This window comes from Trachypithecus francoisi, unplaced genomic scaffold (genome assembly GCF_009764315.1).
Source record: "Trachypithecus francoisi isolate TF-2019V2 unplaced genomic scaffold, Tfra_2.0 Lachesis_group1, whole genome shotgun sequence".
In the NCBI taxonomy this organism is placed as follows: Eukaryota; Metazoa; Chordata; class Mammalia; order Primates; family Cercopithecidae; genus Trachypithecus; species Trachypithecus francoisi.
The window spans coordinates 128437416-128455224 of record NW_022681454.1 but is presented as its reverse complement, the minus strand read 5'-3'; the positions used below and the strand labels follow the sequence as shown (position 1 = coordinate 128455224).

The 17809-nt window shown below is 34.7% G+C and overlaps 1 non-coding gene across 1 annotated transcript; it reads right to left on the bottom strand.

Annotated features, from left to right (window-relative positions):
* Positions 1–12833: 12833 nt before the first annotated feature.
* LOC117086509 lies at positions 12834–12964 on the bottom strand. Its single transcript, XR_004438407.1, has one exon. It is a non-coding gene; the product is annotated as a small nucleolar RNA SNORA70 (small nucleolar RNA).
* Between the last annotated feature and the right edge of the window lie 4845 nt (positions 12965–17809).

Sequence of the window (17809 nt, the reverse complement as noted above, 5' to 3'; positions counted from 1 at the left end):
ATGAAAATTAATTCAAGATGGATTAGTGACTTAAATGTTAGACCTAAAACTATAAAAACCCTAGAAGAAAATCTAGATAATACCATTCAGAACATAGGCACTGGCAAGGACTGCATGTCTAAAACACCAAAAGCAAATGGCAACAAAAGCCAAAATTGACAAATGGGATCTAATTAAACTGAAGAGTTTCTGCACAGCAAAAGAAACTATCATCACAATGAACAGGCAACCTACAGAATGGGAGAAAAATTTTGCAATCTACTCATCTGACAAAGGGCTAATATCCAGAACCTATAAAGAACTCAATCAAATTTATAAGAAAAAAACAACCCCATCAAAAAGTGGGCAAAGGATATGAACAGACACTTCTCAAAAGAAGACATTCATACAGCCAACAGACCAAGAAAAAATGCTCATCATCACTCGCCACCAGAGAAATGCAAATCAAAACCATAATGAGAAACAATCTCACATCAGTTAGAATGGCAATCATTAAAAAGTCAGGAAACAACAGGTGCTGGAGGGGATGTGGAGAAATAGGAACACTTTTACACTGTTGGTGGGACTGTAAACTAGTTCAACCATTGTGGAAAACAGTATGGCGATTCCTCAAGGATCTAGAACTAGAAATACCATTTGACCCAATCATCCCATTACTGGGGATATACCTAAAGGATTATAAGTCATGCTGCTATAAAGACACATGCACAAGTATGTTTTATTGCAGCACTATTCACAACAGCAAAGACTTGGAATCAACCCAAATGTCCATCAGTGACAGACTGGATTAAGAAAATGTGGCACATACACACCACTGAATACTATGCAGCCATAAAAAAGGATGAGTTTGTGTCCTTTGTAGGGACATGGATGCAGCTGGAAACCATCATTCTCAGCAAACTATCGCAAGAACAGAAAACCAAATACCACATGTTCTCACTCATAGGTGGGAATTGAACAATGAGATCACTTGGACACAGGAAGGGGATCATCACACACCGGGTCCTATTGTGAGGCGGGGGTGGGGGGAAGGAAGAGCATTAGGAGATATACCTAACGTAAATGACGAGTTAATGGGTGCAGCACACCAACATGGCACATGTATACATATGTAAAAAACCTGCACGTTGTGCACATGTACCCTAGAATTAAAATTATAGTATAATTTTTAAAAAATGTTAACAAATCAATGCTTATGTGTGAACATTTTTATAATAAAATGTTGATCGTAATTGCCAAAAAAAAAAAAATACCTGAGACCGATAAGAACAGAAACTTGTTTCTCACAGTCCAGGAGGCTGAAAAGTTCAAGACCATGTTGGCAGGTTTGGCACCAAGTGAGGTCCCAGTTTCTGCTTCTAAAATGGTATCTTGAATGCTGTGTCCTAACATTAGCTAGTTCCCTTCAGCCCTTTTGTAATGGACTAATCCCGTCTGTGAGTACAGAATCCTCATGGCCTAATTACTCCTAAAGGCCTCACCTCCTAATACTGTTGCATTGAGGATTAAGTTTCAAAAAGGATTTTAGAGGGGAGATAAACATTCAAGCTAAAGCATAATAATCCATAATTTTTGAATGAATGAATAAAAAGTCACTTGCATTTAAATGTGAAAAGGGAGATACTCAGTGTCAGTTATTTTCTGTTCAATTGCCATTATTCCTGGTAAAAATTCAGAGCAATCAGTTGGCTTTCAATTAAATTTACACATTAATTATAAAAATTTTAAATGTTAACTCTGTCTCTACCCTTCATGATATTTAATATATATATTAATTTTATAAGAACTACTTAAATATTTTTCTTCCAATTTTCTAATTCTCTTTCCCTTGTGGAAATGAGCGAACATACACAATGTATAGTGACAGATAATGCATTGCTAATGTCTTACTTTGGTAAGATACTTTCATTAGTATTTTGAATAGAACTGAGGTTTTTATTTATTTATTTATTTTTTAGCCAAGCCTGACTCTTATTATAGATGATCTAAAGTATTAATGTAATACAAAACCATTGTATTTCTTGGCACGAAGAAAAAATGTGGGTCATGTCAAACACCTGCAATGACAGTTAAATCATGTCACAAACAGATAAGCTAATTATGTTGAAAAATGATTCCGCACACACTATGTAAAGCATTGTCCTTTTCCTCTATTGGAGGGAATTTATTCATAGACATCATGTATACTTTCTTCCCAAAGGGTAAGATTGACCTAGAACCCTATGGATGACCCTTTATAGTTAAGCTTTCCAACTACTTGTCAGAAATGATTAGTGAGAAATGTAGGAAAGAAATTTTCCCCTGTTGATAACAGGGGGCAAATAGAAGATGCTCTGAAGTTGTCATGAGGAATCACATTTTTTTCAATAAGAGTATTTTTTATTTGATAAGATCTAATATCACAGATCAACCTTTGTTTATACATATTCTAGATATTAATTGTATTGAACTTGACAAGTTTAGGTAATAGAAAATTCTGTGACAACTCACAAAAAAGTATGTGTGCATTGTAATCATTTTTATTATAAATAATAACTGTGTCTTTTCTTGATAAAATGGAGATATAATAAATCAGGATTTTCCCTCAATCATATCTTTTAGAAACTGAGTTTATGTGTCTTTGGATTTATAATAATTCCAAACTCACATTTTATGTTAAAATACTCATTAAAATGAGCTAATTTATTACAACTTTATTTTGGATTGTATTCTGAATATATTACAACATAAAAGCTAAAGAATGCTATGCATTTTTTGAAACAGATTTATATAAGCCTCACAGTCTGTATTATGAAATCAATATTAATTTTGAAGTAATATTTTGATCTACTAGACTCATAAAATGAGCGAGAATTCTTCAGCTATTATTTTGAATCCTCTCTTTATATCTCTTAATAATACAGATAGCACTGATTTAAGCTATAGGAAAATGTAATATGCATTGTGTTTGAGTAAAGTGTGTTATAATTTTGGATGTACATCAACCTATACTAGATCCCTATGTTATATAAGACTGAATATCCTAGATCATATTGGATTCTTACAATCAATAATATTTTACATTAAACACCAAAAATAATATGACATTCATTTATAATCCAGAAAAAATGAATAACTCCCAGGAGAAATTTATGTTTCATTGCTTCTTATGCTAATAACTTTAAAGTTCAAATGCTAACTTTCTATCTCCATTTTATTTAGAATGTATAATAAATCTTTAATGAAAAATTATGGATTTCTATTTTTGAAAGTTACCTTTTGTCATTTTTTTCTCTGCAGTAGTGTGGATTAAAAACCTGGCTCAGTCCTACTACTAAAATAACTCTTAAAAGTTGGATGAAACATTAAAAAATACATTGTTTTAGTGTCACAATGATCAGGCAAGAAGATAAAAATTTTATGAAAATGAAGGTTTTACCTTGAGAGCATTGTCTCGTCCTGATAAGGATGAGGCCATGTTTCTTGGGATTGTAAAGAGTAGGGGACCAGAGACAAAGCTCAAAGTCCAACCAAACTGGAAGTGTAGTAAGATAACGCCCTTACACTATTGGAAGGAGTGTAAATTAGTTCAGCCATTGTGGAAGATAGTATGGTGATTCCTCAAGGATCTAGAACTAGAAATACCATTTAAGCCAGCGATCTTATTACTGGGAATATACTCAAAGGATTATAAATTATTCTACTATAAAGACATAGGCACACATATGTTTACTGCAGCACTAGTTACAATAGCAAAGACTTACAACCAACCCAAATGTCCATCAATAATAGACTGGATAAAGAAAATGTGGCACATATACACCATGGAATATTATGCAGCCATAAAAAAACATGAGTTCATGTCCTTTGCAGAGACATGGATGAAGCTGGAAGCCATCATTCTCAGCAAAGTAACACAGGAACAGAAAACTAAACACCACATGTTTTCATAAGTGGGAGTTAAACAATGAGAACACATAGTCACAGGGAGGGGATCATCAGGCAGGGGCTGTAAGGGATGGGGGGCTAGGGGAGTGATAACATTAGGAGAAATACCTAATGTAGGTGACAGGTTGAAGGGTGCAACAAACCACCATAACACATGTATACCTATGTAACAAAACTGCACATTCTGCAATGGACACGGGGACGGCAGCATTACATACCGGGGCCTGTTGGGGGGTGGAGGGCAAGGGGAGGGAGAGCATTAGGACAAATACCTAATGCATGTGGCGCTTAAAACCTAGATGACGGGTTGATAGGCTCAGCAAACCACCATGGCACATGTATACCTATGTAACAAACCTATACGTTCTGCACATGTATTCCAGGATGTAAAGTGAAAAAAAAAAAAAAAAAAAAAAGAATGCCCTTTTCTGAGGTTCTTACTAACATGACCTGTGTAACTTGAAAATCTTCGAGACAGAAATTTAAAGTGATCCCATTCTGTTTATAACCCTGGGTCCTTGGTATTAACAAATTTATATAATCCTTTTGGGAACCCTATTTCAATTCTAACCTAAAATTATTTGCATAAATATACTTCAATTAGTTAGGAATTGACAGTAAAACAAAACAAAACACATAGAGAAGCATCGTACATGAAAAGGAAATAGGAGGAAAACAAAGAGATAAAAGAATCACATGAAGAAATACTGCAGATATTGGAATTATAAGAATGTATAACGAACAAGTTTGAATTAAGTAAGAATTAAAATGAATGATTTAAAAGTTTAATTAAAACAATAATAAACACATAACTGACACATTCATAATATGTTAGAGATAGCTAAAGTGAGAATATCCACATAATGTAAAACATATTAAATTCACTGTAACTATTAAGAGATGTATAACTATGAACAATAAAGAGAAAGGATTAAATGATATGACAGACAGAATGAAAATGACTATCACATATTAAACTTGAGTCTAATATATTCATTAGTGAGATTTACTGACAGATTACAGACCTTATGAAACACATCAAATTCTCAGATTCAAGAGAAATAATACATTACACACAAGATACATAAGATGAATTCATTCCTAGGCACACCTAAGTTTTTATCATAACCTGTACCTTCAGTCATCTTCATTCTTCTTGACCTGATCTATTTTTCTCATCTTATTTACCACCTTCAAACATATGGTACATATCCTATTTATTTTGGGTATCTCATATTACAATATAATATCAAAACAGATTTTGTTGATTTTGTTTGCAAGATGTAACTGAAGTGCCTAGATTATTTTTATAGCATAGTATATGTTCAAAAGTTATTACCAAATAAATATAAAGTACATTTACGAATGGTGAAGGAGAATATAAAACAGAGGGAAGACCTTCAGAACTACCACGACAAAATGACACATAACTTAAATGTCAAAATACCAATACTGACTTCTTATCAACAGCAATAAAATGTAGGAAAAAATTTGGAAAATACCCTCGATGTGTTTAGACACACTTCTATATATTAGAGGTTTGTAAAACATAAAACATGTTTTATAAATGAGTCAAAATAATGACATTTTAGACAAAGAATAACAGAAAATTTATCATCCAGAAACACCTTCTAAAGAAATCTCAAAAGACAAATTTCAAACAGAGGAAAATGAACAGAGATAAAGGGTTTGAGATAAAATAAGTAATAATGAGAAAAACAGAATATATATGGAAGGTATAAAAAATAAAATTTACTTCAATACAAAATTGAAATGTAGGTTTATGAAAAACAGAAGCCAAATTGCTGAAAACAATAGACTATAATTAAGAGATTAATCAAAGAGAAAGTTTTAACTTCCTTATGTTTATAAGTAAAGATGTTTTGGTGGGGGTCCCTATTGGTCTTCCGCTTTGATGATTTACTTAAACCACTCTCAGAACTCAGAGAAGCAATTATACTCGTGTTTATAGCTTATTAAAATAAAAGGATGCAGATTCATATCAACAAAGGTAAAAGGTGCTCAGGGCAAAGTTCAGGAGAAATCAGGCACAAGCTTACAAGTGTCCCATCACAGTAGAATCATATGCAGATACACTTCAATCTCCCAGTAACGCTGCATACAACCACATGTGAATTCTTGGCAATTAGAGCAGCTTATTTAATCTTTGATGTCCCAGGTTTTTATTGGTGGTTAATCACATAGGCATGCAATGACCACGTGACAAAACTCAGCAAATGCAGCTTCTTTTCCATGATCCCTCTAGAACAAAAACAGGCATTCGGCATAAATCATATCTTAGAATAAACATATCTGGTTAAATTGATACCACATGGTTCAAATAAATATAACATGACTCAGGGCCTCGGGCATATAAAGTCAGTCATTCACCATAAACCGAAGGCCTCAGATGTACAAAAACACTCTTCGCGGTAATACTATTTTCAGAACTCAGAGGACAGTTAGTCCTAAAGACAAATTACCTTTAAATGTACAGGATTGAAGAAACCCTGGCCTGCTGAGTTAACACATTCTTGCCTAATCCATATTTATTGTCCCTGATCTAGTCTCTCCTGTGGCAAAACAATCATATTTTTCTGAGCATCTACGTTGAATATAGTATTTATATGACAGTAACAACAGTAATACTAACATGACTATGCCTAGCATTTTATAGACACAGTGTAGGGTAAAGATGGATTTTTAAAAACTACTAATGCATCCTACAAGACCATTCCATACACTTTAATATTTTGTACAAACAAAATTACTCATTCCGCCTCTCAATCTGTTTTTATTTTTACCTTTTGATAAATCTGTGCAGAACTATTTAGCACTGAAATTAGATAATGGCTAGCTAAATTCTGTTTTCTCAGGCCATTTATCATTCACCCATATTACATTCTGAGGAGGCTTTAACTCAATATCTTAATACATTTGATTATCAATATAAACATTATATAACTTCTCTACATAAGATAGTTAAACCTTACCAACAATGCTATTGTAATGTCATATTGCAGTATGGTCATGTTACAATTCAGGTTTATTACAGAAAAAGTGACTAAGAATGATAGAGCTATTTGTTACAGCTACTCCACAGAACTGGTCCTTGTCTTTATACCGTATATTATTATAAATAACTGTTGTTACAACTCACAATGATTTGATTATTTCTGGGTTCCTAACGGGTTGTGGATATAGCCAGTCACCCTGTCTCAGTTCACAGGCTCTGTTTGACAATGGTCTCTACTATATGCAGTCATACACCAGGATGCACCCCCTTCTTAGAGACAAGACACAAGAATTAGAATTGTTTACATCTCTGCTACCTGTACTGCAGGATGTCTTATCCTTATCTATTCTTGGGACAATGGCAATAACAATCAATGAATATAAATTATGAGTGACCTCAGAGATGGGGTCCCTAAAGATTATATAAATGTGTCCCTCAGCATCTAAGAAAAACCATTGCCATATGGTTATTTGGGCTTCCATCTTTAAAGCAATAAAGTGGTGTTATTGAGTCACAATACAAGCTCATTACCAGTGTTGGGTCCTAGCATTATCCATCATTAATTGTTGAGTCCACCTTACCCAGTTCACTAAAACGTCATCATTTTTCCAGGTTGAATCTCATCCCTTCCTCTCTCATAGATGAGAATTCCCTCTAATCTATTTTAGTTAATAGATCTTCTCCCTTAAAAGCCCTTAATGATTAAAAATGAATTCAGCTTCACAATGCCTAGACCAGCACTTATCTCCCTGAAGGTTTTTTTCTGTTTTATAGGCCAATCCTTAACCCAACGTGGTTGTTGTCATTGCGGACTAGATTTAACCGGAATCAGGAACCGTGTTTTATACTCCAAACTGTTTGGTTGTCAGTATGAGGACAAAAATAAGAAAAAAACAAAACAACAAACAGACAATAACAAAAACACCAGTTCTCTACAATGTTCGAGAAACAGAAGAGGAAGGAATGCTTCTCAATTCATTTTATGAAGCAAGCGTGGCACTTAAACAGAATAAGACAAAGATGATAAAAAAAAGAAAAGGAAAAAAATTAAACAAACAAAACTTTAGACCAACATACCCTAGATGAAAATCTGCAAATATACCCTAGATGCAAAATCCTCAATAACTTGAATACGACACTATGTAGAAAAGTGATAAACATGACTAAGCTGTGTTTATTCCAGAAATGCTGGATAGGTTCAACATTTAAAAAAATCTCATAATATAGTTCATCATATTAATATTCTAAAATGGGAAAACACATGATCATTTCAATAAATGCAGGGGAAAAAGACACTATTCAACAGTTACTTGTGATAAAAATGCAGCAAACCAGAAATAGCAAAAAATTCCTTCATCTTGATAAAGACTATAGAAAAATCCATCATATTTAGCTGTGAAACACTGACTGTTTTCCACGTCTATGCTCAGGAATAAAGCAAGGGTGTTTGTTTTTATCACTCTTTTTCAACATAATACTTAGAGTCCTATCCAGTGTATAAGGGAAAAAAGAGAGAATGAAATAATCGCAGATTGGAAATAAATAAGTAAAACTCTTCCTACTTGTGAATAATATTATTATATATGTAGAAATTTTTACAGCATTTAGGAGAGAGAAGGAATGTAGAAAAGGGAAAGGAACAGGGAGGAAAAAACAAAGGAGAAGGAGAAAGTAAAAGAACAGTGGAAGGAGAAGCAGTGTCTCATAAAATTAAGAGAGATTTAGCAAGATTAGGACACAAGGTAAAAACAGGTTTCCTGACATTTTTAAACACATTTCAATAACTTCCCAAGCATAAAGATCTCTTAGGTAGTTGAATACTTTGGTCAATTTCCAGAGTCATGAAAGTCTGTTTTAATCAATTTATAGTAGCCTTTTGTGTAGAGGATTTGTTGATCTCTTCAAGTGACCATAGTCCACATCAATGGGTTGATTGAATATGGAAACTATCTTGAACTCCCAAGATAAACGTGAATTAAGAATGATATAGTTTACCAACACACATGCATACACACACACACACAGACATGAAAGGATTTAATTGGATAATATTTTGCTGAAGTTTTTGAAATCTAAATTAATCATCTAAAGGCATATTTGTCTACAGGACACTTTCTTGTAATGTCTTTGTTATGGTTTGGTATGGGGATAATGGTAGACTCATAAAATGTTGAAAAGTGTTTCCTCTTTTTTATTTCTTCAAGTTTTGTGTAAAGTACAATATTTCCTTAAATCTTAGTAAAATTTGTCAGTTAATTTATCTAGGTGTGTATTAATAAATTTCAAACATATGCATGGGGTGTTCATGCTATTGCTTTCTTTTTGAGTTTGCCTTAGTAGTTTGTATCTTTTGAGGGATTGATACATTTAATATAAATCAACTAATTTATATTTATAAATTTCATCATGGTATTCATGTAGCTATTCTTAAACTTTTGTAGGACAATGGAAATGTTATTTCTATCATTCTTTTTTGTTTGTTTTGAGACAAAGTCTCTTTCTGTCACCTAAGCTTGAGTGCACTGGCCTGATCTTCACTCACTGCAAACTCCACCTCCCAGTAGGTGGGAATTCTTGTGCCTCAGCCTCCCGAGTAGGTGGGAATGCAGGCATGCACCACCATGCTCAGCTAATTTTTGTATTTTTAGTAGAGACAGGGTTTCACTATGTTGGCCAGGCTGGTCTGGAACTCCTGACCTCAAGTGATCTGCCTGCCTCGGCCTCCCAAAATGCTGGGATTACAGGCATGAGCCCCCATCCCCGGCCACTTCTATCATTCTTAAAATTTGTAAATTATTTATTTCCTATTATTTTCTCCTTAGTCTGGCCAGAGATTTAACAATTTTATTGATCCCTTCAAAGATCTAAGTTTAGTTTAATTTACTTAACTATATACTTTTTCTCTGTTTAATGTTGTTTATTTCTTCATCAACCTTTACTATTTTCTTCTTTCTGATTGCTTCAGAATTAATTTGTTCTCATTTTTATAATGATAAGTTGAAAGCTTTCATCATAATTTTAAGATAATTTTTCTGTTCTATTACAAGCTCTTAATGGGATAGATTTTTCCCTGAACACAGCAATTTAAGCATTTTGATACGTTATGCTTTTTTAATTTATCTTACTTTTGGCTAGGTTCATGTTTAAATATACATATGTGCAAGAATGTTTTTCTTTGAGTTATATGGATTTAGAGATTTAAAAAAGGCAAAAAAAATTTTGGAAATTTATAGGAGACTTAGTTCACCATAATTGTTACATAATTGTACATATGTTGCAAGTAATGTACTAAGAAAAGTATTTATATTTGTATACATGTTTGGCCCTTAATGATGAAATTAATGCACAGTTGTCTAACTATAATAATTTCCTTATAATCACACTAGTTTTCCTTTGGTGCCACAAGATGATGAACCTCACTTCAGTGTGACCAAGCAAAATGAGGTACAAAAACTGTCCAATCAATGTGAACATATCTCAAACTCATACGAATTTTATAAATATTTTACATGTAAATTAAATTAGAAATTTAAAATATATAATATATTTTATTTCAGAAATATCTGTTTGCCTTTTGGAACTCAAAGTTCAAAACCATCTGTTGTCATCTTTAACTAACTATTTTTAAAGTTAATTTCTACCTGGATCTATGAAAATGCTGTCACACAATGTGGAAATAAAGAAAACATTTACAGAAAAATTGTCCATATGGGCATATTTTAGACAGATGATCTAATTAGCATAGTAGCCACCAAACTGGTAAATAAACACTTTTGTTGATTTGCTGTTTAATCAGCATCTATTCTAAATTCTGTAATATTATTTAGTAAAACAGTTTATTTCAATCCATAAATATATTTTATAAATTTATGCCCAGTAAATTGCCAGGTAAACCGTGGAATTATTAACTGTTTTCTACAAGTGATGGTCTTTTTTTATTTCAAGCTGCTTTCTACAGTGGATTGATGAGAGTTAAAGAAGATTAAAATGCTTATTCTATAATGAAAGCCAATGCTGGCATGCTGATATATAATCTCTATAGAACAAAAAGTATTCATGCCTTAGTCTCAGATTTTTAATAGTGGTTCTAAGCACTCTTAAGAATTGTATTATTTAGACATCTTATAGTATATTTTAAAAGTATTTTCTTAGAATACTGTGGATGTTATACAAATCATATAACAGAGAGATAAGTTCTCATGTAAATTTACAATACAATGTTTTTAAATAAAACTATTGTGAAATTATTTTCAAATGTTATAAATGTTAATGAGTTTTGTTATATTGGTTCCAATATTTCTGGCATATAGAAAACATCATTTTCCCTGGGAATTAATATTTGGAAATGGTGTTTAAGAAAACCATGTTTGATGTTGGAAAATGCTATATCTGGTATAACTATAGATGTTTGGAAAGCTGTTCAGTTATGCTAAAGATAAAGAAAGGAGAGAAAAATGACAGAAGGGGAAGTCTGAACAAAACAAAATAATACCTGAAAATGTTGAATGGATATTTAATATTTGTGAATGTTTATGTTCTCCATTTCACCATTATTTAAACATTTATATTTTCAAAGGGAAACAATAATTTTTTTTTTTTTTTTTTTTTTTTTTTTTTTTTTTTTTGTTGAGACGGAGTCTCGCTCTGTCGCCCAGGCTGGAGTGCAGTGGCCGGATCTCAGCTCACTGCAAGCTCCGCCTCCCGGGTTTACGCCATTCTCCTGCCTCAGCCTCCGGAGTAGCTGGGACTACAGGCGCCCGCCACCTCGCCCGGCTAGTTTTTTTTTTTTTTGTATTTTTAGTAGAGACGGGGTTTCACCATGTTAGCCAGGATGGTCTCGATCTCCTGACCTCATGATCCGCCCGTCTCGGCCTCCCAAAGTGCGAAACAATAATTTTTTTGAAATCATTTTAGTTTTTTACAGAGTGCTGTATTTTTTTCTTTTCAATTTCAATTTGGTAAGCAAACAAAATGAAAGTCAGAATATTATAGATAATTAGATTTATTTTTTGAGGTTTGTTGAAACTCTTTATCCTTTATGTATGTATTTCAAGTAGTATAATAAAAAAGAAATATAAAATGATTAGATATAGATAAAGGTATTGCAGATAATGTTTTTGACATGCTCTTTCTTTTAATATATTTTGCAGATATAGCCATTCCGGATTATTATTTCAGAAACTAAGATGATTCTCAGCAGGGAAGCCTTACTGCATGCCGTTTTCATCAAAGGGAGCTTAGTTTATTTGCCTGTCTGAATATTGACATTATATTACTAATTTACACATTGGGGAAAGGGTCAAGAGATCTCCAAATTTTTGTTGACTTGATATTAACCTGAGAGGGGAATGTTAATAACTGACAAAATATGTCCACAGTAGTTAGACATCAAGATAAAGTTACGTTTAATATTTTAAAAAATCTACTGCATGTTGTTGAATTATTTTATATATATATATATATATACACACACATACATATATATATATATTTGATGTACAGGAAATAGAATTCATTGGTGGGCATGAGTAAAGAGGGGGCAGCTCTTTTCAAATGCAGGGCTAGTTGCTTGTACAGGGGCCCGTGATTCCAGGGATATATTTGGCCCCATAGCCATCCAGGATGAGTTGTTTCTCAGCCACCAAGTCTTAAAATGTATATGCATTAAACTTAGTAAAATCGCACTTCCTTGAGATGTGGTTCTTTGGGCATTCATTGAACTTGAACTTGGCCCTAAATAAGGACTCAATTGTATGCTCCAGGTTTTGCAGCTTGGTATGGATGAACATGACCAATGTGAACTCTGGCCTCTGTGTCCTGGGGCTTTCCAAAGGCATAATACATCCCCAGTCTTAAACCTAGATTGGGGAAAGCGCTAGATTCGAGACATAAATGTTCAATGGCAAAGGCTGTTGCACACAAGGAACAAGCTGCTGTACATTACCTAGGATGCTGCTGTTTGCAGCCATTGCACACCAGGCCCCCACTAGAAAAAGAACTGGGTAGCTTAATTGATTGTAGAAATTATTTTATATATTAAATTTTTCAGGACTAGTATCTTTTATTCAAGATAGCTAAATGTAATTTATATTAGATCATATACAGTAAGTTGTAAATTATAGAAATTGTGCATATCAAAGTCATATTAAGTGGGCAATATGGCCTTTAACATAATAAAGTTTATTGATAAAAAATAAAATAAAATAATGTGGTTTTGTAGTGCTCTTGTATGTTAACTAAAACAAATTAATAAAACCTATTGAAACCCATAATCTTTAAAACTATCTACTTACACTTTGGGAGGTCTAGGTGGCCTGATCACCTGAGGTCAGGAGTTCAAGACCAGCCTGGCCAACATAATGACATCCCGCCTTTACTAAAAATACAAAAATTAAACAGGCATGGTGATGCGTGCCTGTAATTCCAGCTACTCAGGAGGCTGAGGCAGGGAGAACTGCTTGAACCCGGGAAGGTAAGGTTACAGTGAGCCAAGACTGGGTCACTAAACTACAATCTGGGTGACAGAGCGAGACTCCATCTCAAAACAAAAAACAAACAAAAAAACACACAACAAAAATGTTATCTACTTAAATATTTTATTAAAATAAATATGTTTCTACTATCCTAGGTTTGTTTTGTCTCAATAATATAAATAGTGTATTGGTTGTCTGAAAGTGTTAAATAGAAGCATATTTTAGGGCATTGCTGAAATATCAACCTACTTTTCTTACTCAAAGTTATGCAGTGGTGTATTGATTAGTGCATTGGAATTTGTTAAGCAGTTTGTATGTCTGAAAAACCAACGTTCAGAGACATGTAGGTTAAATCCAGCAATCAAATATAAGAGAGATATTTCAGAATATTATTTTTATATACAAAAAAACACTTCAAAAAAATGGAAGGTCATTAGGAAGGCATTGTAAAGTTAATATTTTCCATCAAAGCTATTACATTTATTTTTCTGCAGTTCTTTAGTTATAAAAAGCAGAATGTAGTTACAGATCTAGTCAGGGTTAAATTGATTGAAAAATGAAAAACACTGTTTCATTTTTAAATGAATTAACAATTAAGCAAGTTGTTTATGTTGTCCCACTTATATACTAGAATATGCTGCATTCTTTTGGGCATCTTTTAGACCATAGGGCTAAAATTTTGAGAATGACAGAGAGATAATTAGGAGCTCAGCACAAAGCAAAGTGTTATGAATCAGGAAAATAAATAGAATAGAGATCAAAATTAGATAGATGCAGAATTGGAATGATACTGAAAACAAGAGATGGAACTGCAGAAAATACTATGGCAGATCATTCATTCCTTTGAATGGTGAAAGTAATAAAATGGCTGACAATTGAAATGAAAAACCAGACCCAGATGAAAAAATACAAACCAGTAAAGTTGCCTAGCCCTATTATTTTACTCAATTGTAGGAAATACATTAAAAAAAAAAAAAAAAAAAGTTGTTCATTATGAATCCTTTTTTCTAACATGGGAAGAATGCACCACTACATCTTTCTCATTTTTTCACTCAAATGTTTGTGTTTTCTCATAGAATTTATAATTTTAATTTATTTTTCAATACATGTTGCCCATACAGTCTAGTTAGATTCATAGTTGCAATGTTTCATGGGGTATATTTGCTCCCTATGGAATAGCACATAACATTAATCTCCAGATGTGTCACTAGAGAGATTTGTATATATCCACATAAATCTACAGTTGCAAGTAGAAACATTACCTGTGAAAATGTTGTGATATGAATGTCTTTCAACTTTTTAAAAAGTAAAAAGAAAATGATGAACAAATATGAGTTGGAAATCAGAATGAACAAATCATGAAAATATAGTGTACCCCTTCAAACATTTTGAAAATTAAGAGAAATTGGTAGAACAGCTATATTATCATTTACAAAAATGTTTCTCTACCTGTAAAACAAGCAATTACTTTGCCCTCTAATTTCCAAATAACTTACAAAACATTGATTTCCTACTGTAATTGGAATGGCTGGCTGGCAGGCTGAGTTAGTAGCCCAATTGGTTCCTCACATCAAAAGATTCCCTTTATTATTTCCTTATTTTTTTTTTTTTTTTTTTTTTTTTTTTTGAGGCTGAGTCTCCCTTTGTCGCCCGGACTGGAGTGCAGTGGCCGGATCTCAGCTCACTGCAAGCTCCGCCTCCCGGGTTTACGCCATTCTCCTGCCTCAGCCTCCCAAGTAGCTGGGACTACAGGCGCCTGCCACCTCGCCCGGCTAGTTTTTGTATTTTTAGTAGAGTAGAGACGGGGTTTCACCGTGTTGGTCAGGATGGTCTCGATCTCCTGACCTCGTGATCCGCCCATCTCGGCCTCCCAAAGTGCTGGGATTACAGGCTTGAGCCACCGCGCCCGGCCTATTTCCTTATTTTCTGTTTAATTCTGGCACTCCTTCATGATTTAACTTACAGTTGTTCTTTTGTCTACTAATTTTCAAGTAAGTCTGTGCTCTCTATAACTTTTGATCTCAATTTCCTTCTACCTTCAGCCTTTTGTCTAAACATTCTTATTCTGGCTTGTTTCCCTTAACTCTTGACATCAATCTCTGTTCCTTCATGCTCTGTTTCTTCTGCTGGAAGCACTCTTTCCCAGATTTCACCCATTTAACTTGTGTCAATCTCTGTGTCTGAGTTAAATGCTTCCTTAGGTGTCTATCTAGGATTGTTTGTCCATTTGTAATTTTTCCATATCTGTCATGGTAACACATTTACATCCTTTAATGAAAAATGTCTCCTTTTAAAAATATATCAATGTGTTTATTTTCTTAAAATGCCCTCTTAAACTGCAATGTTAAAGAAGATAAGTATGATATTTGGATAGTAATATCTACTACTTAATACAGAAACTATTCTAGCACTTGTATAGGTAGTATAGGACATATTTTTTAGAACTCTAAAATAAAAAATCATAAACTTAAGTTAAATATCCATTTCCCACTGCTATCTCCTTTTCCTTTTAACATGTTGATATCATTTGGATCTGTGTCCCCACCCAAATTTCATGTCAAATGGCAAGTCCCACTGTTTGAGGTGGGGCCTGTTGGGAGGCGATTGGATCATTGGGCGGTTTCTCTTAAATGGTTTAGCACCATCTCCTTGGTGCTGTTCTTATGATAGTGAGTGAGTGATTTATTTTGAGTCTGGTTGTGAAAAGCAGACTCCCCACCTCTCACTCTTCTTCCTGCTCGCAGTCATGTTAAGTGCTGGCTCCCCTTCACCTTCTGCCATGATTGTAAGTTTACTGAGGCCCCCCTAGAAGCCCAGCAGATGCATCATGTTTTCTGTATAACCTGCAGAACCATGAGCCAATTAAACTGCTTTGCTTTATAAATGACCCAGTCTCACGTGTTTCTTTAGAGGAATGTAAGAATGAACTAATAGAGAAAATTGGTACAGAGGAAAGAGATATTGTTGTAAACATACTGGAAAATGTGAAAGTGGCTTTGGAACTAGAGAGTGGGCGGAGGTTGGAAGGATTTAGAGAGATCAGAATAAAACAGGAAGATGAGGGAAAGTTTTGAACTTACGAGTCTTCTTACGTTGTTGTGACCAAGCTACTGATAGAGAGGCATGATGTAGTCCAGGCTGAGGAGGTCTCAAAGAGAGTTGAGGAACTTATTGGGAACTGGAGTAAAGGTCGCTTTAGTTAGGCATTAGCGAAAAGGTTGGCTGCATTGTGCCCCTACCCTAGGGATCTGTGGAACTTTGAACTTGAGAGTGATGATTTAGGGTATCTGGTGGAAAAAATTTCTAAGCAGCAAAGTATTCAGGAGGTAGCCTCACTACTTCTAACAAACTATTTTGATGAGTGTGAGCAAATAAGTGACCTCAAACTGAAACTTACATTTAGAAGGGAAGCAGATTGTAAAAGATTGAAAAATTTTCAGGCTGGCCATGTGGTAGAAAAAAAGCTCATTTTCAGGAAAGAAATTCAAGCAAGCTGCAGAAACTTGGTTAACTAAAGGCAGGCAAATGCTGATAGCCAAGAAAATGGGGAAAGACCCTCCAGGGCATTTCAGAGACCTTTGTGGCAGCCCCTTCCATCACAGGCCCAGAAGCCAAGGAGGGAAGAATGATTCTGTGGCCCAGCCATAGGGCCCCACTGCCCTGTGAAGCCTTAGGACACTACTATGTGCATCTCAGCTGCTCCAGCTCTAGCCATGGCTCCTTGGGGCCAAGGTACAGCTCAGGCTGCTGCTCCAGAGGGTTCATGCCAAAAGTCTTGGTGGTGTCCATGTAGTGTTAAGCCTGAGGGTGCACAGAATACAAGAGTTGAGGCTTGGGAGCTTCCACCTAGATTTCAGAGGATGTATGGACAAACCTAGATGTACAGTCAGAAGTCTGCTGCAGGGTCAGAGCCCTGATGGAGAACCTCTACTAGGGCATTGAAGAGGGGGAAAGGTGGGGTTGGAGCCACCACACAGAGTCCCTACTGGATCACTACCTAGTGAACTATGCGAAGAGGGCCACTATCTTCCAGACCCCAGAATGGTAGATCCACCAGCACTTCTACTGTGTACCTGGAAATGATGCAAGCACTCAACACCAGCCCTTGAGAGCAGCTGCAGGAGCTGAACCCTGCAAAGTCACAGGAGTGGAGCAGCACAAGGCCTTGGGAGCTTGCCCCTTGTAGTGGTATTCCCTGGATGGGAGACACGGTGTCGAAGGAGATTGTTAAGCTTTAAGATTTAATAACTTCCCTACTGGGTTTCAGACTGCATGAGGATCATAGCCCCTTGCTTTTGGCCAATTCATCCCTTTTGAAATGGGAGTATTTACCCAATCCTGGTACCCCCATTATACATTATATCATGGAAGTAACTAACTTGTTTTGTTTTTG